Source organism: Lonchura striata, chromosome 25 (genome assembly GCF_050655825.1).
Source record: "Lonchura striata isolate lonStrDom1 chromosome 25, ASM5065582v1, whole genome shotgun sequence".
Lineage (NCBI taxonomy): Eukaryota > Metazoa > Chordata > Aves > Passeriformes > Estrildidae > Lonchura > Lonchura striata.
Genome location: NC_140727.1, coordinates 1,364,323 through 1,384,934, shown reverse-complemented (window position 1 = coordinate 1,384,934; position 20,612 = coordinate 1,364,323). Strand labels below are relative to the sequence as shown.

The window sequence follows — 20,612 nt, the reverse complement described above, 5'->3', positions numbered from 1 at the left end:
CCCATGGGTTACACAATCAGAGCTGGAGGAAAATCAACACAGAGTGTGGTTCCTCAGCACAGACATCGAGAGCCGCTGTCCCCAGAGGGCAGCAGGTCTGGGAGGCACAGCACAAGGAGCAGGTGGGTGATGCTGGAAGGGACCCCACCCACAGTCTCATCCAGCACACCAGCACCAGCAATGGCTTGGTCACAGGCAGGGCTCACACGTTTGCAGCGCTGCTCTGGACCCATGTGAGCAGCTCACGGAGGGCACCAGGAGCTGCTGTGTGCATGCCCAGCACGGGCAAAGCACACGGAGCCCTGGCAAGCAGGCACCAGCTCCTCTCAGCCCCGCTCTGGGAAGGATCCTGCAGTGGGCACGTCTCCAAGGACCCTCTGGGAGCTGCCCCAGGCAGACACAGCACGGCCTGGGTGTCTCCACCCCAGCTGTGGCTCTGCCAGACAGGTCCAAACTCCAGGGCCACCGGGTGAGGTGTGCCAAGCCAGCTGGGGGAGACAATCACCATCACTAAGAGCAAAGCCCAGGCCCCTCACGGCCTTGCTCTGCCATCACCTGAGTCAGGAACCACCAACCATGGGGACCTTCTTCATTGCCACAGCCTCGGCAGGTGGCTCAGGGCACCATCGGTCACTCGACCCGGCCCCTCCCCATGGAAACCAAACAAACACGATCACCTGTGTCCAAAACTTCCAGCCCATCCACCTCCCTGCTCTGACAGATGGCAGCAGGTCCTAAGACACCTCTCAGCTGCAACTGGGCGACGTGCTGGGCTGGCAGAGTGCTGCCAGATGATCCCCCCAAAATCCCTTCCAACAGCACTGCAAAGGCAGAAGGAGGAGGAGGGCACATGGGAGGCAGAGGGACCAGGCAAAGCTCCACCTGCCCCTTGCTGCTGTCCCCATCCAGGCCCAGCCCTGCAGCCCTTGCTGGAAGCTGAGAGGTTTTTTAAAACCTGTTTGTAAGGGCAACTTGCAAACCACTAAAGAGAGCTCCTTTAGTGGGGAGGAGGGGGCTGCTGTCAAACCAGCACTGGGATGCTCACACTGCGTTCTGGGTTGTGCCACAGCCCCTCTGGTGTGTCCAGAGTGGAGGCAGCCCTGGCCTCCAGCACCTTCCACAGCCCCTCCTGCCCTCTCCAGCAGCCAGCCCAGCCATGGACAGCAGCACCACCAGAGGAACCCCTGCACGCAGCTGGAAAATCACCTGGCACAGACCGACCTGAGCCAGAGCCAGGGCTGCTCGGCCTTGGGAAGCCAAAGGGTGTTCACCCCAGAGCCAGTGTGCAAAGCCTGACCCCGCACACACACTCGGAGTCCCGTGGCTGAGCACGGCTCCTCACTGCCTGCAAGGGCAGGCCTGCATCCAGAAAAGCAGGTGTCACATCCTGATGGAGCAGGGAAAAACCCCGAGCCAGAGACAAAACCATCCTTGGGGTTACCCAAATCTCCCAGTTCAAGCCCCAGCTCCTTTTACATCCTTGGCAAATCTCTGTGGGGAAGCTGTCTACTCCCCAAACTTCAGATCCACTATTTAAAAAAAAAAAAAAACAAACCCAAAAAAACCCAAAACCAACAAAAAAAAGATTAAAACATTTCTCCCCAGCGAGGTGCAGAGAAACACACATTCGGTGCCGTCATCAGCAACTCCTACACCACCCCCCACGTACACCATTGCAAGGGGGGAGCAGGAGGGGGTTCACAGGCACCTACAGAGAAAAAATAACATTTCTGTGTAATTTGGTTAATCAGCCAGCCAAAGAGCAGAGATCCATAGGAGACTGTCCTGTGCTCCCCAAACAACTCAGTCCCCCGTGGGGCAACAAAACCCCCGTGGCCAGTACAGGCATCACCTCCCTCTAACAGAACCACAGCAGCAATCCTTGGAAACTTCCAAATCCCAAATGCTGCTCCCAGTTTGAACATACTGGCAAGAGCAAATGCAAAAAAACCAAAAAAACCAAAAAAAAAAAAAAAAAAAAAAAGGAAAGAGGGTTTATCAAGTCTTAGAATCACCAGAAAAACTCGAGCAGAAGCCCATGGACCTCTGCATCCTCAGTGCTTCTTCCCCTAAAAACCCTTCAGTCACTAAAGTCACATTCAGAGGGAAGGGAAGGGAAGGGAAGGGAAGGGAAGGGAAGGGAAGGGAAGGGAAGGGAAGGGAAGGGAAGGGAAGGGAAGGGAAGGGAAGGGAAGGGAAGGGAAGGGAAGGGAAGGGAAGGGAAGGGAAGGGAAGGGAAGGGAAGGGAAGGGAAGGGAAGGGAAGGGAAGGGAAGGGAAGGGAAGGGAAGGGAAGGGAAGGGAAGGGAAGGGAAGGGAAGGGAAGGGAAGGGAAGGGAAGGGAAGGGAAGGGAAGGGAAGGGAAGGGAAGAAGCTCACTGGCCCAGAAGCCAATTACAACAAATGGAAAGTGTTTTGCTTTTTAAGCTCATGATTTTTTTAGCTAATCTCTCCTTTGGAAAGGGACATTGGCTCAGCAGCAGGATGCTGCCAGGGGGATACAGCACGTGTGGAGTCCCTGCTGGAACGGAAATTCATGTCCTTGCTCTCCAATCCTGTCCTTTTGGGGTGGATTTATCCTGTTTTTTTCCTCAGAACAACTGTATGGGGCAGAGAAACTTTGGGAAACCTCAAACAGGGGGTTTTGCTGCATTTCTATCTCTCTTTTCTGAAGAGGGGAGTTTTTCTCTTCTCAAAAATACTCTTTTCACTTTCGAGTTTTTCACCAGTTTGCACAGGAGGATTTGGAGGTGGGAAAACCCTCCCCAGGCACTGCAGACCCTGCTGCTTGTGTGGGCTTTGCCCTCCTTGGGAGAAAAGCCAAGTTCTGTTCCTCACCTGCCCAGACTTTGTGTAATCACAGAATTACAGAATCAGTTCAGTTGGAAAAGACCTTTAAGCTCAAGAAGATGATCCTTTTCCTGCTGCAAAGGGAAGTTCCATTCTGGGGAAGTTCATAAAAATGAGAAGTTTTAGAACTGGAAAGGACCACACACACCCAAAAATGCCTTTGTTTCCTTCTCCAGTCCTGGGCAAGACCTCAACAGGATCCAGCAGAAGGGGAAAACCAGACCCAGCAGCCCAGGAAAAGACAGGACCCTCCTCATGAGCCACCACCCGACAGCACAGGGGAGCTGGGAACCAGCTGGAAGCTCTTCACCCATCCAGACTCTCCCAAGCACGTGGAGAGCCAGAGGAGGGAGGAGGCCGTTGGATGCCATCCCCAGAGCCCATAAATTACAGCAGGGAACAGAGTTGCATTTGCCCTATTTCTTATCTGCTTGGAAATTGCGCTGCTTTCCCAGCTGCAAAGGCAGCTCTGTTCCCAAGAATTTCAGCAAAGCCATGACCTCTTTCCAGGATCGTACAGTATACGGTGGCGGGGAGCCAGGGCTAATTATAGGCACAGGAAAAGGGGAGAGAGGCATTTGGAAAAGCTCTACCTTCCCAGCCACAGGGAGCGGGGTAGCACGGCCACGGCCAAGCCCGACAGGAGCACCCCAAAGGGCTGCAAAACCCAGGGAAGGAGAGCAAATCCCAGGGATCCCTCCTGGGATTCACTATCCTCATTTTCTGGAAAGATGAGGAAAGATGGAAAGGTGATGGAAAGATGAAAGCCAGCATACACCTCATCTCACAATACTTCACAATTCCAAAGTGATGAGGGGAAGCCCCTTGGGGGCAGCGAGACCCCCACTGCCCCGGCACAGCTACAGCAGCACCCCAGCCCCAGCCAGAACCAGATCCAAATGTGAGCAGCTCCCCCTGCATCTCCTAAAGGTGAATGATGCCACCAGCCCCTCACTGTGCCCTTGTGCCCCAGCACTGCCCAAAAGCAGGACCTGCAGAGATGCTCCCCAGTCTGGAGGCAATAAACGTGCATTAATTTCAATGCCAGCCAAGGCTCTCGGGCAAAGCCACGTGCAGGCTTAGAGCCAAGTTCATTGCCACTTGCTGAGCAATGTCACAGGAGCCACCTCCCTCCCTCGACCCACTGCAGAAGTGGACAAGGACATGGTGACACATGTGCCCACAAGACCTTCCAGCAGGGAAGAGGCCAGGCAGGAAAATATAAAACAGGCAGCAACTCTTTTAACCACCAGGCTCCTCTTCAGAGCCCCATTTCCGCACAAAACAAAACTTGAGGAAGGTAAAAATCCCACCTAATGTTTTCTTTGAGGAAGGAAAAAGAAAAGCCAGGAACCTTCTCATTGCTTGCCGCAATGGTTTTCATTTTCCACCAAATTAACTCGAGTCTCGACTCTGGCTGCGGGCAGAGCCCCTCCCTGCCTGTGTGTACCTGCGCATGTGGGCATGTGTGGGTGGGTGGGTTTTGTTTTGCTCTCTGCACCGGCTCTGCAGGACCATCTCCTCTCTCACCCATCACAGCCTGCAAGGCTCAGCCCAGCTCCATCATCCTGCAGGGTGGACTTCCCACTTCTCCAGCCACGGCCTCCCGCGGGGCTGCTCTGCACCTCAAGAACTTCCAGAAACGTGGCTGGCAGGTACCCCAGCCCTCTGGGTGCTGCAGAGCTGTTGCCATTGCCAGTCACTCCGAGAAGGTCCCTGTGTGGAGGGGAGGGGGCCGAGGCTGGGTGCTGCGAAGTGCTGGCATGGCTGTGCCCCCCAGGACAGGGGCCTGGCAGCACCAAGCAGGGCACCAGCGCACCCTGCCAGCGGGAGAGCACCCCTCACTAAAGGAAGGAATCTGCCTGTGCATGCCGGGTCCAACTGATGCCCCTTTCTAATGGTCCTGTGGCAGCAGGAAGGGGGATCAGCACACACCGGGTTTGCCCTGCTCCAGCTGAGACCCTTGGGATCACCTCCTGGAGCTTCCTGGATAACAACCCCAGCTAAAACCCTGCCCTTGGTGCCCGGCCCCGGCGCTGCAGGCGCTCCCAGAAACACCCCAAAGACTGAACCAAGCCTTGGTACAAACCACAGCTGGCACTTTCTACGTGACACCCCCCCTCCCCAGCTCCAACATTCCCAATATTTCATTCATCAAGGAATTCATCAGCATTCATCAAGGAACGGATGGGAAGGCAAACAGAAACAATTTCCCCACAGCTCCCACCAAAGACCCCGGTACCAGCACCCCCCAGCACCCACCCCACCCCAGCAGCAGGACGGAGCACAGACACCGAACCCCGCAGCGCTGAGCCCACCTCGCTGGCACTGCTGGCACATCCTGGTGGGGCACGTGGCCTCGGCAGGGCCAACACAGCCCCTTCCCACCCAGCTCCGCGGGCGCCGCCACGCACGGCTCAGCCCTAACGGGATAACAAGCTCACAATGAGATCCTAATGAAGGATTAGCGAAATACAGTTTAAAGAGATTAAGGCTGGGTGCAGCACTGAAACTTTTTTTTTTTTTTTTTTTTTTCTCCTGAGAGCCCAGCAGAGGTGAGACACAGATTAGAGCCAACAGGGATGGAGCTGGCACTCGCCGCTGGCTCCAGCGCCTCGGGATGGTTTTCTCATTGCATTCGTGCAAAGAGGGGCCAGGGCTGTAAAAAGGATGGAGGAACACACAAAAAATGGCTCGTGGCGCCTGCAGGCCCTGCCCAAGGCGCTTCACAGCCAGCCAGAGGCTTCCTTCATCTCTCCCCTCCCACATCAGTCCCTTCCCATCTGCATCCCAGCTGTGCCCGATGCTCTCAGTCCCGTTCATAATGACTGTTGATGTTATCCGCCCAAGCCGGAGCCTTCCAAGGAGCCCCAGGGAAGCAGGTACTCAACTCTCATTCAGGGAAAGTTATTAATAGTAATTTCTTGGCTCTACACAAACAGAGCAAGAAGTCAGCCCTGGCCTGGGAGAGCTTGGCGTGACTGCCAGCCCCACGTGCTCCGAAAGGTCAGGAGTCTGGTTCGCCCCCAAATCAAACGAGGATGTTTAAAATAGAAGGCAACACATCTGGGGTTGCTTTTTGGCTTGTTTTGACCACTCGTATTTTTTTCTTCAACCACCAACACCACAAATTTTCTCCTCCTGAGAAAGGGCAACGTGACTGTCACCCCATGATGGGAACACAGGAGTGGGAATTTGCTAAAGCAGCCCCGAGATGCCAATGCCCAGGGAGAAACGGGCAAGCAAGGCTGGTGCTGGGGGAGGGCTTCGTCCCATGAGCAGTGGGGCGACTGCTCAAACCCACCCCTCGTTTCAGCCAAGTCCTCAAAAGCCACGCGACAAGAGGGAGGTGGGGAGCTGAGAAACATCCCTGTTGAGAGACTACAAAACAAATCAAATGAAGATGTTTGGAGCAGATCCAGATGTTTATTAGTGACGCACATGGAGGTATAAATAATTATCCGGTAGGAATTTTGTTCACAGGCAGCTCTCCCTTATCTAATCAGATCTCAGTGCAACATGGCCCCGGCCTCCCCCTGCTTAAAAAGTCTTGAGAAAACCAGATGCAAAATAAAAAAAACTCACTAGGGGCACCAATTTAATCCCATTAATCACTGGATACTGGGAGCAGAGCTGCCAGCACTCAGATCTCATCCAGGCACAGCTTAAGGGAGGATTTTTTCCTCCAGCAGGAGCACGGGCAGAGGGTCAGATCCTGCACGAGGGTGCAGAGAAGGGCCAGGAGCTGAATCCTCGCACCCTGCCCCATGTCCAGCACCAGGCACGGGTTAAGTGGCATCTGTGGGGACAGGAGCCACCGTGGCACTGGCTGGGCCCCACCACACCAGTGCAAGGAGCTGGACAAGCTCTCGCCTGTAAGAAACCAACTGCTTAAAATACACTGGCCAACAAACCCCTCCCTTGTCCGGCTGCGTGGTACCGACCGGCCTCTCCAGCACCCGGACACTGCAATTACCTAAAAATAAATGGACCACAAACCTCGAGAGGCCAAATGGCTGAGGGGGATGAGGACAGCAGGGAACGTGCCCCAGCAGCAGTGAGCCTGGCTGGAGGGACCAGCAGCCATGAGCGGCTGTCAGGCACCAGCACGAAGCCCAAGCCAAAAAACGGGTAGAAAAAAGGCTTTAATTGCTCAAAAAACACCACCTGAGCTGATTCTTCCTGGCCATCAGCATCACCTGGCCCATGGGAGGGGCTGGCCCACTGAGCTGCATCTCCACCCCCCACATCAGCAGCCCCTCACCCTGCCAACCCCCCCAGCATTGGAAATCCAGCATTTCCGATGGTTTTCCAAAAATTTAACCAACCCAACCCACCATAGGAGAGGCTGCAGAGGGTTTTGCAGTGGCCAGAGAGGAGCAGTGTTGGAAACTTACTGTAGGAAATTGGCCGCTCGGCTCCAGCTCCTTGTCCCTACTGGTGGGAAAGTCTATAAATCTCTAATAAAGAAAAAAAAATCCCCTCCCATTTTATTTCTTCTCTCTCCCCCCTTCCAAAGGATTGCGAAACTGAGAGGGCAGCCAGGGCTTGGATTCGCAGCATTTCTGAGTTCCTACAGAGTCTGGGCTCCCTGCCACCAGCAACAGCGGCTCTGGGGGTGTGGAAAAAGGGAGGAAAAAAAATAAAAAGAAGAAGAGGAGTAAAAAAATGTATTTAAAAAGTCCTGTTTATTTTGGGGGATGAGAGAGAAAGCTTGCACTGCACAAAGCGGGGTGGAGGGGGAGAGAGGCTCTGGCACTCCTGCAGGCACCACACGTTTGGGAATCCAAAAGCCTTGGTTAAAACACCTCAGTACTGGGTGGGAATACTGAGCTTGCAGAGGATGCTCTTTCCCAGAGTGTACAGGGGCAATAAGCAGTCTCTCAGAGAGGGAGGCAGCACCTCCCAGAGCAGCTGGACCCCCTCGAGGGCACCCATGGGTGCCAGCAGCAGCTCTGCCCTGCCCTGCCCTGACGCGGCCCCGGGTGCTGTAAGGGAATTACTGAAGACAGGCTGGAAGAAAAGCCTGCTCCAGCCGTGACCCAGATTCCCCTCCAGCCTGATCCCTCACTGAAGTCATAATCCTTGGAGGGCTTCTGGTCTTTTTTTTTTTTTTAAATACATCCCTGAGCGTTGCCATGGTGACGAGGGGGATGCTATAATTTCAGCATTATAGACTTCAGCGCGAGAACAGGAGGGAGAAGGTGGTGGAAATATGGATGAGCTGCACTGGTAATGCATTTTTAGGGGAAAAAAAGAATTAAAAAAAAAAAAAAAAGAAAGAACCAAGGCAGCACCTTTGCTGGTGCAGCAGAAGCTGGAGGAGCAGTGGCATGTCACAGCTGAAGGGATGCAGGGGATCATGGAATTGTGGAATGGTTTGGGTTGGAAAGGACCATAAAGATGGTCTCGTTCCATCCTCTGCCATGGTCAGGGACACCTTTCACTAGACTAGGTTGCTCCAAGCCCTGTCCAACCTGGCCTTTGGAACTTCCAGTGATGGGTCAACCTGGACAACCTCTGCCAGGGCCTTACCATCCTCAGAGGGAGGAACTTCTTCCCCATATCCCACCTAACCCTGCCTTCTGTTAGTGTGAAGCCGTTTCTCCCTCGTCCTGTCACTCCAGGCCCTTGTCCAAAGTCATCCCCAGCTCTCTTGGAGCCCTTTAGGCACTGGAAAGGGCTCTAAGGTTTACCTGGAGCCTTCTCTTCCCTGGAATGGGGACCTGCTCCTGTGCCTTGGCCAGAGTACCCACTTTGGGGCATCGCTGGTGCAGCAGCTTCCCTGGGCACGGGTACTCCAGACCCCGCAGGGCTTCAGGGGATGCAGGCTGCCACCCTGCCAGGACATAGCAACAAATCCTAAATCCATCCCCCAGAAAACCTTGTGGAACCCGAGGTGGCCCTGAGCAGGAATACCCTATTTTGGGGTGGCCTTAGCACAGCTCAGCACCCAGACGATGCCAAAACTTTACAAAGAAGCAGCTCCAAAAGAGCTGCCCTGCCCTTTTTACCTCTGTTTCCCACCACCTTTCCTTTCCACCTGCAGGCCCCCAAGGTATCCCATTGCGAGCAGGATGTGGAATAAAACCCACCACTGCCTGTGTTTTTGCAAGGGCATGAGAGACCTCTGGGTGTTCTTAACATCCCACCACCACCTTGGTTCAGCCCTAGCGAGCCCCTGGGCTGGTGTCTGTGAGTTTTCAGGCTGCAAGGTGACCTGTGACCCCACAGGTCAGGAGGGGCGAACCAGGAACCCGATGGCTTCAGCCCCCCGCAGACCCTAGGGAGCTCAAGCTCTCCTGTGGCACAGAAATAGCAAAACTGTACGAGCAGAAGCCAAACCAGTTTCAGCCACGTTTCCACCCTGCTCGCAGCCTTCCCGCCCCACTGCCGGGCACTGAACCGGCACCTGCGGTGACGAAAAATTTCCGAAAGACGCACAAATAAAAATAAGATGATACACAAACACCTCTGCCCAAGCCCAGCCCAACGGCCCATGACCCCATCACAAGAGAGACGGGCTGCCAGGGACTCAGGGGTCCCAGAGGAAGCCAGGCTGCCCCTGGGGACGCCACGTCCACAGCACGCGCAAGCGGGGAGGTGAGAAAAGCTCTGGTCTGGTGCATGGCACCACATCCTCCAGCCACACAGCCTGCACCCCTCAGCCTCTCTGAGGGCTGGGAGAGAGACCCTGAGCACAAAACCCAGGTGCCCAGTGACAGGGGCACTGAGACATCCCTGTCTCAGCCCTGCACTGGAGCCCCGGCGCCTGGGCACAGCTCAGTGGGGATCCTCAAGGGGCAGAGTGATGCTGGGACAAAAGGGTCTCCTGAGCTCTAAAAGCCTACCTAAAACCACAGCACATCACTGCAAAAGTGGGAACTCCAGCTGCAGGGTGGCAGCAGGTGCCAAGGACCCCCCACCAGCACTCAACGTGCTTGTTCCCCGCTGCCAAAAATCCTGTATAACCCCGGCGGAAAAAATACCATGACTGTTCTGTTTCTGTGCCCGAAGGGGAGCCAAACACCCAAACTACCACCTTCAGCATCTGACCTGTCAGCCTTGGGCCATCAGAGGCTTTCAGCAGAGCCCAAGCTCCAAATTTAGCCTCAAAGGTATTTATCTCTGAGAAGCTAAAACCAAAGCTTCATTTGCATAACAAAAAGACCCCGATGCTGGTGCAAGTGCTGCTGGCAGGGCAGAGGACATGCAAAGCAGCCTCTCTCTCCAAGCAAAGGCGCTGAAGGTCACCCAGGCAGATGCTGAGCTCTCCGTGGCTGGTCCTCTCCACTGGAAAGGACAAGGCAAGAACATGTTCCCATAAGGAAAGCATCTTCCCAACCTTCCCTCTTCCACCTCGTCCAGTTGGAGCAGCTCTCTCCAGCACAAAGGCAGGTGTGAAATCCTGCTGCTAAAGCACACACTCAGATCTGGCCCTAAACGGGACTTTTCCAAACTCTTCGATCCGTGCTGGGAGCTGGGCTCACCATTTTCCTCTCCTGGGTGCCAGCGGCTGCTGTGAGCACAGGTGGCTTTGTCCCCTCAGGAGCCCATGGGGAAGCAGGAGGAAAGGAACCTTGGCCTCTGCCCAGCAGCACCCCAGTGCGGCTCCCACGAGCCCGGGGCCCCCGGGAGGCACCAGGAGCTCAGCCCAGCGGGACCCCCGCCCCTCCCACGGGAGCAGAGACAGCAGCTCCGTGCTCAGCTGTCGGGCACCAGGGCAGCACCTGCTGCCGCGCCGAGCCGGCGTGCCCGCAGCTCAACCCAGCACCTGTCCCACTGTTCTGGGACAAAGTCCCTTCAGCAACCAGCGCCACCCGACCATCTCCTGATCTCACACCGACTGAACCCCCTCCTGCCCTGCCATCCTCACAGCTCACTCAAAGCTCAACGGTACCAAAGCCTCAGGGCGCCACACCGAACCCAATAAAGCATCGCTGTGGCCCAGGCTGCTCCAAGAGCCAGATGTTCACCTCTCCCCCCGTGCAAGGAAATGCCAGCTCTGGGGAGAGGATTGATGGAGGAGCAAGAAGCAGCCACCAGCTGCCGCGGGAAGAGGCCTTGGCTGCCTTCACCACCAGCATCTTGCTCCAACCATTTGTTCTGCTTCTATTTTCGAAAGCGCTGGGGCTCAGCACTCCGCAGATCCCAGCCTCCCTCCCAGCTCCCCACCGCCGAGCAAGGCGACAGATTTCTGCTAAGAGGCAGCGCAGGCTCCGCTCCCCATCTTGGCACGGCATCCATGCAGGACTGGGGATATTTTTGATCCAGCGAGCCGAGAGGTGCTAGTTTTCCCGGCGGCTCGCTGCCGGCGCGTGGGAAGGACGGCCACGCCGAGTCAGGGAAGGTTGAGGATGGATACGTGATTGATCCCTGTGCTTAAAACCCTGGAGATGGGGCGTCAAATCCTCCTCAGTCATGCAAAGCCAGGCGTCTGGTGGCACATGGAGCTCTCTGGGAGAGCATCACCCAAGGGATGAGGCTGGAGATAAGGCCTGACTTTGGCTGCATCCCAGCCCCCTGAGCCCTTCCCGGAGCCCCCACACTGGTGCATGCTCTCAGAGGAGAGCTGGCATGCACACGCTGTCCCAGTGATCCCAAGTGCTGCTCCTCACCAGAATACTCGATGGAAAACTGCCCCAAGCCCACATCCAGGTAAGCCCTACCTTCACCCAACCCTGTTCCAGTTATTGAATCAATTTGCTGCTACCGCAGGGTTTCCCTAGGGGCAGAGACATGTCTCCAGGGAGCATGTGGTTTATCCCCTGGGATAAACCCAAGGGTTGTAATGAGATGATTTTTAAGATCCCTTCCCGCCTGTACCATTCCACGAGTCTGTGATAACTGTGCCTAGAGACACCTCCTCACCTCCGTGACCTCCCCAGTGGTGCCAGCACCAGAGACGCTTGGTGACACACAAACCCCTTCCTTTCCCCCATGGTTCTTCCAGCAAGTTCTGAGCCAGTCCGAGTGCTGCATGTCAGGCTCAGTGTCCAACAGAGCCAAAGGCAGAGCTCGCTGCAGGAATTCCCAGCAGGAGGAGGCTGCCTGTGGCAGAGCCAGGCTGCAGCAACACTGGGATTTTCACAAACTGTGGGGTCTTCAGCCGCCCCAACCTGCCACCCACCACTGAGCCGAGCAGCACCAGGGTCCCCAGGCAGAGGAGGTGTCACGGGTGCACCCCAGGGATGGACACCATGCCCAGCCACTGGCACTGGGACAAAGTGGCTGCTCCTCCCAGGGCTGGCAGCTCGCTCAGATGCCAACAAGAAGCCTGCAGGTAGCAGCTCCACGGGGACGTTCATCATGATATTCAGACAAAGCACGACAGCGCAGCCTTCACCTATAGTTACACAAGCACACAGCCACTCTCTGCCTCTGTATGCCCAAAATGGGTGAAAAACACGCATTTCCTGGCAGTCCAAGCTTGCAGAAGGTCCTTCCCCGTGGATGCCACCATGGACCAAGAGCACCCACGCCTGGAGCCCAATCCCTGCCGCTCCCTGCCTCAGCCCCTCACCACAGTAGTTTATCTCCTGCTCCCAGCACTGAGCATAGCAGCTGCGGGCAGGAGTCTTGGTGACTGCCCGTGCAAAATAAAAAAAGGCTGGTCAGTCAAAATAATTTGTCCACATTCTTCATTGTAATTTTTTTCTTCCCTGCCAGTGGAAACTCCTGCTCCGGCACCATGTCTCAAGGTTACTGCTAGGAGTGGGGGAGGATTTCAGGTTTTACAACTGAAAAATTCCAGACAGAAACATGGAAATGTTGCCAGTCTTTTACTGAACAGAAGTTCTTTATCCAATTAATTTATTTAACTTTTTTTTTTACACTTGATGCAGCAGGTTTAAGCAAACTCCTGCCCCTCAGATTTTGTCTCCTTTGATAGAAAATTCTCACTGATGCCATGAACATTTCCAATTCTCAATTTCCTTTTTAAGGAAAACCAAACCAGATGAATCTGACCCCACATATTTTCCCCACCTGCACGACATGGGATGTGTTCCTGGGTATGGCGCCTAGCGATTTTTCCCTGAAGTCTTCCAAAAATTGGAAAGGAAAAAATTTAAGAGTAAAAAGAAAAATTTCATCTTCAAAATAAGAAGAGAAAAAAGATACTCTCGAAAAGGATGGCAGAAAGTAATTTTGTTCCAAAAGGCACTTCCATTTAAAAAAGAAGATGAAAACTTCCAAGCAGGGATATTTATAACCACTGTTTTTATCCATCAATAAAATCTTGCACATGAAACTCGACCACATCCTTTGGAGCAGGAACCCCCAGGCTCACAGCCCCAGCACCCTCAGGGCCGTGAGCTGCAGGATCCATCACACAGGAGGTGCTGATAATCCCCCTATGGCAAAAAGGAGAGAGGAGAAGGAGGAATGCCACTAGAAATCCTAAAATGATCCCTTGGCAGCCCTGGGTTGGGCTTGGGTCAAGGACCTGGCCCCACAGGCAGGTGCCGCTTCCCAAATCTCGTTACTACTTTTTGGGGATGGAAAAAAAGGGTAAAAAAATTATTCAGGAGCCATGGATTTCTCCTGCCTCCTTCCAAAAAAAAAGGCTGATGCAACAGCAGTGCTGCAGTGGGAGGTCACTGTTCCCCACAGCCCCCAGCTCCCCACCCATGCCCCAAGCACCCCAGCCAGGGGGGCTGCAGCCACCTCCTCCTGGAAGCGGTTTGGGGTTTGTGCCGGACGCTTGCAGAAAGCTGTTTGAAGCTCTGGAAAGAGAAACGATTCCTCCTCCTCCTCCTCTTCCTCCCTGCCCAGAAATAGGTCATTTAATTACCCCCTTTCCAACCCCAACCACCACTGAGTCAGGACAGGAGGTGGGAGCGCTTCCACCCCGCGCCAGCAGCAGCCCAAAGCCGCTGTGCATGGCTTTGACCTTGAGCCATTGTGCCAGCAGCACTGGGCTGACGGGGCACAGCCGGCACAGATGGCAGGGGCTCAGCTGCCCACCTCTGCATTCCAGCTCGTGCTGGTCACTCACAGCATGAGGCTCGGGCCATGGGTGCTGCCGACGCCCTCCACGTGCACCACAAGCAGGGCCATGTGCTGCCCCCAGGAAAAGCAAGGGCTGATTGCTATCTGGGAAATCCTACGAGTCCTGCTCAGCCCCGGCACGGTCCAGTCCGGCTGCCTCGGCTCAGGACACCACGGTGGCTCCTGACACATCCCAGCACAGGCACCACCCTGCCCTTCCAGCTCGTCCTCACCGCGGGCACCGGGACACTGGGCCGGCACCGCTCCGGCCGCTCGGGCTTTGGTGTGGCACCGCATGCCTGCTCTGCTGGGGACTGCAGCACGGAGCTATTCAAAGTCCCACTGGGCAGCATGGCAGCACCCAGCACTGGGAACAGGCCCCAGCAGCTGTTCCAGCATTCCAGAAGTCCACCACAACCAGGACATCTCGCCATGAGTGGAGCCCTCCGGGTGACAGGGATGGTGGCAGCAAGGACCCATCACCATTGCACACACCTCATCTCATTGTTCCCTCTTACATAGGGGAAGATGCTCACCTATAGCCTGGGAATCATGGAGCAGCTGCTGTGTCCCTCCAGCCTTGTCGTGACCCACACAAAAACAGGCCGAGTTTCCCCAAAAAACTGTTCCCATGCAGCTCAGAGGCCCAAGTCCCCCGCCTTTTGCGCCCCCATTTAAGAGAAAGCAAACCTAGACCCCACCCCCCCAAAACAAATCACTCTAAATTGAAGTATTTATCAAACCTTTGCTCTCCACATGGGCACTTTTTTTAGGATTTTTTAAAGGATGCAGGCTCTTGTCTGTTTTGCAAGCAGTGGGAAGCTACAGCAGGGAGACACCAAGAGTGAGGGGAAAGGAAAAATTAAAGAAGAACCACAAGCAAAGCAAAGTGGAGTGCAAGATGCAAACCGACAGATCCGGGGAGGCAGAGCTGCTGGCAGGCAGACGGCGAGATCCATCTTGAAAGCAAAAGCAAACTGCTGCTCACACAGGCAGAGGGAAAAACCTAGAGGTCTTCAGCACTGCCTGAGCTCTGATCAAACAAAGTGATTAACAAATCTCAGCTTTTTATTGAAAGCTTATCTAATTAGAGGAAAAAAGGAAAGGAAAAAATAAAACCAAACCCCTGAGAATCACATCGAGTGGTGAAGTCCCAGTGTTGGGGGGAGGTGATGCACCCCACAGTCCTGCTGGCACAAGGAGAGGGCAAGCACAGCCAAGGGCACCCAGTGCTCACCCCATGGCACCAACACAGCCACACGTTTCCATGCCTCCCCAGCCTTCCTCCTCCTCCCCTTCCTCCTCCTCACTTGCTCTCAGCAGCAGAGCCAAACCTTCCCGGGAGCAGGACTGTCATCTACAATAGAGTCACCTCTGAACCCGGGACAGCTCAGCCTCCAGGAACTGCCAAACTAGCGATAAAAATAAGAAAGAGCCCCTGGCCCGAGGAGTTCACCCTCCGAACAGATGGGATGGCGGCGGGCTGAGGCAGGGGGATATTTTTAGCTCTGGTTGCAGATGGGGAAGTCCAGCACAGCATCGACACGGCAGCCCCATCGCCACCCGTGCAGCTCACCGTGGCTTGGGTCACCTCCATGTGCACTCCCGGGTATTAACAGGATTTAATGGGATGCTGCCTGCTCACTTCCTGAGCCTCAGGCACCACCTTCCAGGGCAGCTCACACCATCACAGCTCCACATGGCATCTCAGCACCACTGCCGGGGGCACCCAGTGGGGCAGCGGTGGTCCGGGGGAGCGGAATCAATGCCAGCAACCCACAGCCCGCTCCCTCTTTCCCCTTCACTCCCAAAAAGGCCACGTCCCTGCAATCCGTCACAGAGGAGAGATGCCACGCAGCATCCCATGGCGGGTTCTTCCCAGCACGCTCCAGGCGATGCCAACCTGACCCTGGCAAGCACTCTGGCTTGGAAAAACAGAGGGAAAGGCAATTTCAGCCCCTCACCACAGACTTTTTTAGGTTCAAATGACTCGCCCAGGGTGTTAGACGCATAGCTTGTAGCTGAGCACTCCACACCTAGCTGAAGCCCTCCTGCTCCTTCAGGATGTGCCAAGCAGCATCTCCCCCCACCCTCACATCCATCCTGCCTCCGTGAGCCGGGGCCTGCACCAGCACTGACACCTCCCTGCCGGGCAGCTGCCGGCACCAGCGCCCGGCACGCGCCGGCACCGCGGCAGCCGGGTCCCGCTCCCGTACTTTTCGTCCGACACTTTCGGCTTTGTTCTCCCTCTCACAAAGCCGCCGTGAGCCTGCCCTGGCAGCACGAAGGGACCTTGAAGTGGATGCAGTTTATGACCATATTTAGGCTCCTTTATGTTGCCAGAGTCACAGTAAAGGGCTGCAGAATGAGACTCAGACCCCACTTGTTTCACTTGGCAGCCTGGGAAAAATCCACCCTGGGTGACTCCAGCACCGTCCATGCCTCCGCCCTGCCCGCTCGGGGACAGCACAAAATAGCAACAGCCCTTTCCAGCTCCGCAGTTGCACTTCCCAAGAGGGGCCAGGAGCCCCATACCAGTGAGGAGGGGGGAATTAAACACATTAACCACCTCTCCCATTCCGAGAACACCACCGAAGCGTGGGGAAGCAAAGGGACGTGCCCAAGGTCACCTATTGGCAAAGCCAGCACTTCTCAAGGTCCCAAGAGCCCCCCAGCAGGACTGAGCACACACACAGGGACGTGACCACTCAGCATGAGGAGCCCCCGAGCTGCTTTGTGTTGGGGGAGAGCCTGGGCAGGAATGGAAGCCCTGAGCCACCTGACATGGGAGCTGATGCCCCTTCAACACGAGCACGTCAAATAAATCCCTGCTGTGGCAGAGGCACCGGCGAAACCCGAGCAGTGGCCCCCACATCGGCCACCTGCTTGGAGCCCGCACAAGTGCAGATGCCTCAGCTCGGCAAAGCCGTGACAACTGCAGGGGCTGAAGGGCAAGGTGGTGGGAGTGCAAAGGAGAATCCATGAGGCCCATCCACAGGTCTGTGACCTTCAGGAGCCCATGGCGGTGATCCTGAGGGCAGGCAGAAAGAGCAGCTTGCTTTGGAGCTCCAAAGAGACAGGGGCAGCTCAGTGCTCCCACACCAGGGCCACCAGCACCAAATCAGCTCAGGGAAGGAAAGAACATAACAAGAATAAACCCTTACCTACCCCCAAATTCTGCACCCCTGGCCTGGTGAGCGTCCCCGTCTCACTGAGGCCAGCACAGCCCCTTCTTCCTCAGCAGCAAGATTCCAGGCTGGCTGTCCTGGGACAGTGGTTTGAGAACATCCACCTTGGAGAAGCAACGCCAGCCCAAAAATCCATACACGGCCACGCACTGCAGGAGAAGGGGCTCTAGAGGGCCAGGATCGGGCCTTCCCCGTTGGGGGCTCAGAGGCGCTGAGCTGAAGTGCCGGGGGAATTTGCAGCAGCACAGGTGTCCCTGTCCCTGCCCAGACCCCTGGCCACAGCAAGGGGGAGTCACTAGCCAAAACCGCGTGGCAGCTCCGACACTTGTGGAGGATTAGGAGGAGGGGACAGCCCGGCTGGTGGCCGTGCAGAGCTGGGGGCACCATGGGGCTCCACGGGTGCAGGGGCTTTAAGAGCTGCGTGTGTGCCCCAACTGACCGTGTGCTGCTCTTGTGCGTCAGGGGAGAAAAGGAAAATAAATAAAAGAATAAAAACCAACGACAAAGCCAAAGGGGCTCGGGAGCTGCAGGCAAGGGATAAGCTGCGGTCGAGCGGGCGTCACAGATGCCGAACAGCCGCAGATGCCGGACGCCGTGTCACCGCATCCCCGCTCAGCATCGCCGGTCCCTCCGGCCGAGGCAGCGCTCGGCAGCCCGGGGAGGCCGCGGCAGCCGTGACGCGGTCTGGCCCCAGCACGACACCCTGCTCCGGCCGCTGCCGGATGGAGCGAGGCGCTGAGCCCCCCCGGACAAACAATCCCAGCTGTCGGCTCCGGAGCCGGCGCACGGCCAAGCCACGGGCGCTCCTGCACTCGATTTACCGCCGGCTCTCCCAAAATCTGCTCCTGCCAATCAAACCGCAGCCCCCGCCGGCACCCGGAGCCTCGCCGGCGGGTCCCCCACGGTCCCCATGCCATCGCCCGATGTCATAGCAGGGAGGGCACCCCCGAAATCCACCGGGCCCTGCTTCTCCCCGCGTCCCGCCAGGCCGCAGCGGGTCCCGTTCGGGGTGGACGCAGTGTCGCGGGTGGGCTCGCGGTCTGTCCCCACGGGGGTCCCACGGGGACGCTGCCCACCGCCCCGGAGCGGGGTGGGCACCCCCAGTGCGGCCCCCACCCCACCGGCAGCACCCCGCGGGACCATCCCCGTGTGCCGCACCCGGCACCCGCATCCCCCCGCGCCCCGCACCCCCGGTGTCCCGCGTCTCTCCGCGTCCCGCGCCGCCCTCACCTGTCCCCGCAGCGCCCGGGCCGAGCCGCCACCTCTTCCCCTTCCTCCCGCTCCCTCCTTCACCTCTGCACCATTTTGGTGACGGTTTGTTTTGAAGCCGAGGGGGGAGGAGGGAGGAGGGGGGCGCGGGGGAAGGATGTGCCGCTGCCGCCGCCGCCGCCGCTGCTCCCGCCCCCGCCCATCCCCGCGCCTCGGGCGGCTCCGTGCGGCGCGGGGGTCGGGGGGGTCCCTGCGCTCCCCGCACCCCAAACACCGCCGGGCGGAGCGGGGCTCCGCGCCCCGCCGAGGCCTCCCGGGGAAGGAGAAGGGGGGGGGGGGTGTCGTTCTCGGAAGTAAGCGCCAGAATCGCGAAACGTTAAAAGAAATCAAAAATAATTACAAATAACAATTAGAAGGAGGGAAAAAAAAAAAAAAAAGCCGACGGCGAAGAAGCGCGAGAGCGGGAGGGACCCACCTGAGCGCGGCGCGGACCGGCCGCTGCCGGGGCTGCGGCGGAGCCGGCGGGGAGCGACCATGGCCGGGCCCGGCCCAGCGTCAGGGGCGGCGGCGGCGGCGCGGGCGGCCAATGGCCGCGGCGGGGGGGAGCGAGCGGGGCCGGGGGCCGGGGTGGGACCGGGGCCGGGGGGCCGAGCCCGGGGAACCGGGGCCGAGCGGGGCCGGGGGGCCGAGCCCGGGGAACCGGGCCCGGGGGGCCGAGCCCGGGGAACCGGGGCCGAGCGGGGCCGAGCCCGGGGAACCGGGCCCGAGCGGGGCCGGGGGGCCGAGCCCGGGGAACCGGGGCCGAGCGGGGCCGGGGGAGCTGAGCCTGGGGGAACTGAGGTCTGGTGGGGCCGGGGTATGACCGGGGACAGGGGGACTGAGCCTGGGGAACCGGGGCCGAGCGGGACCGGGGCCGGGGGGGCTGAACCTGCGGGAACCGAGGTCTAGCGGGGCCGAGCCGGGCCCGGCGGTGCGCTGAGCCGGGGAGGGGCAGCGGTGGCCGGCGGTGGGGAGTGCTGGGCCGGGAGCTGCCCTCTGCCACCCTCAGAGCCTGGCCTGGCCCCGCTCGTGTTCCCCAGCGTGGGCCGGAGTGTCTGGCCCGGCCCCGCGGGGCGATGGGGGCATGGTGGGTTCTGCCCCAGCTTCCATGGGGGGTCAGGCTCAGGACAGCGGGTCAGCAGGGGCCAGGTGTCCCTGAAGCCACACAGGTGACACCGGGGGGGTCTAGGTGTCCCTGAAGCCACACAGGTGACACCGGGGGGGTCCAGGTGTCCCTGAAGCCACACAGGTGACACCAGGGGGGTTCCAGGTGTCCCTGAAGCCACACAGGTGACACTGGGGGGGTCCAGGTGTCCCTGAAGCCACACAGGTGATACCGGGGGGGTCCAGGTGTCCCTGAAGCCACACAGGTGACACCGGCTGCCCGGGAAGGTGCCAGTTGTGCTGCTGGGATGCTGGATACAGCACTCGGACGCAGTGGAAGGTCCCAGTTGTGTGTCCAGCACCGGCACGGAGCTCTGGTGGGTACAAGGCTGGCCGGTGTGCCCGGACACAGCCAGGGGCTGCTCCTGCCTCACTGCACTGGGGCTCCCGGGGCTCCCAGCCCTCACCCACCGTGCCACATCCTCAGCCAAGCACATGGCACCGGCACTGGGCTCCCCGTGCTCCCCGGCAGCAGGGCCACAGCATCCAGACCCTGCGCCAAGCCCTCTACATTCCCAGCTCCTAAAGGTCACAGACCTCTGGATGGGCCTCATGGATTCTCCTTTCCACTCCCACCCCAAAGTAGCTGCAACCCAGATAAATCGCTCTGTGCTACCTGCAAGAAACCCAACAGGTCAAACAGAGACTCCCCTCTCTATGCCAGGACAGTTTGGGGCTGTGAATTTGGGCAGGAATCTGGCTTTTAGGGGGTTGGGTAACTAGTTCTGTTCCTGTCTCATCACCATGTCCAGTGCTGCTTATCCACAGCCTCAGAACAGTGTCGGTGGTGGGTGCAAGCATCCTTGGGGCTGGGGGGATGCAGACCACCCACCTACACCCCAGGTCTGCACTGGTGGGAGCTGCTGATCCCTCTGGATGAGCTCTCCTAGTGCTGGGAATGCTGGAGCAGTGCCATATGGCAGAGCTGGGGGTCAGCATGGGGCACAGGCTGTCCTTTCCCAGGGATGGATGTGGCATGGCAGGCCTGGGCAGGCTCCCACGTGCCACACAAAGCAGTAAAAATAAAAATCAGGCCGGTGTGGGACTGCTTCTGACAGAAAAAGACTGGAGCCAGGGGTCAGAGGCTCCACAGCAGATGTTTCATGGGCCCCCCTGACTGGCAGAATGCAGCCCACCTTCCATACTGGTGACACAGAGCCAGCACGAGGCT

At 57.7% G+C, this 20,612-nt stretch overlaps 1 protein-coding gene across 10 annotated transcripts in view; it reads right to left on the bottom strand.

Annotated features, from left to right (window-relative positions):
- MEF2D (myocyte enhancer factor 2D) overlaps positions 1-18,852 on the bottom strand; it is a 77,917-nt gene extending 59,065 nt beyond the window's left edge. For 4 of the 10 annotated variants that reach the window (XM_085560996.1, XM_085560997.1, XM_077789381.2 and 1 more), the window contains exon 1: positions 18,260-18,417. The gene's annotated coding sequence lies outside the window, so the exon portion shown is untranslated. Of the gene's footprint in view, positions 1-18,259; positions 18,419-18,713 lie in introns of those variants that run through there. The other 6 variants (XM_085560991.1, XM_085560995.1, XM_085560998.1 and 3 more) reach the window with 3 other exon arrangements.
- Between the last annotated feature and the right edge of the window lie 1,760 nt (positions 18,853-20,612).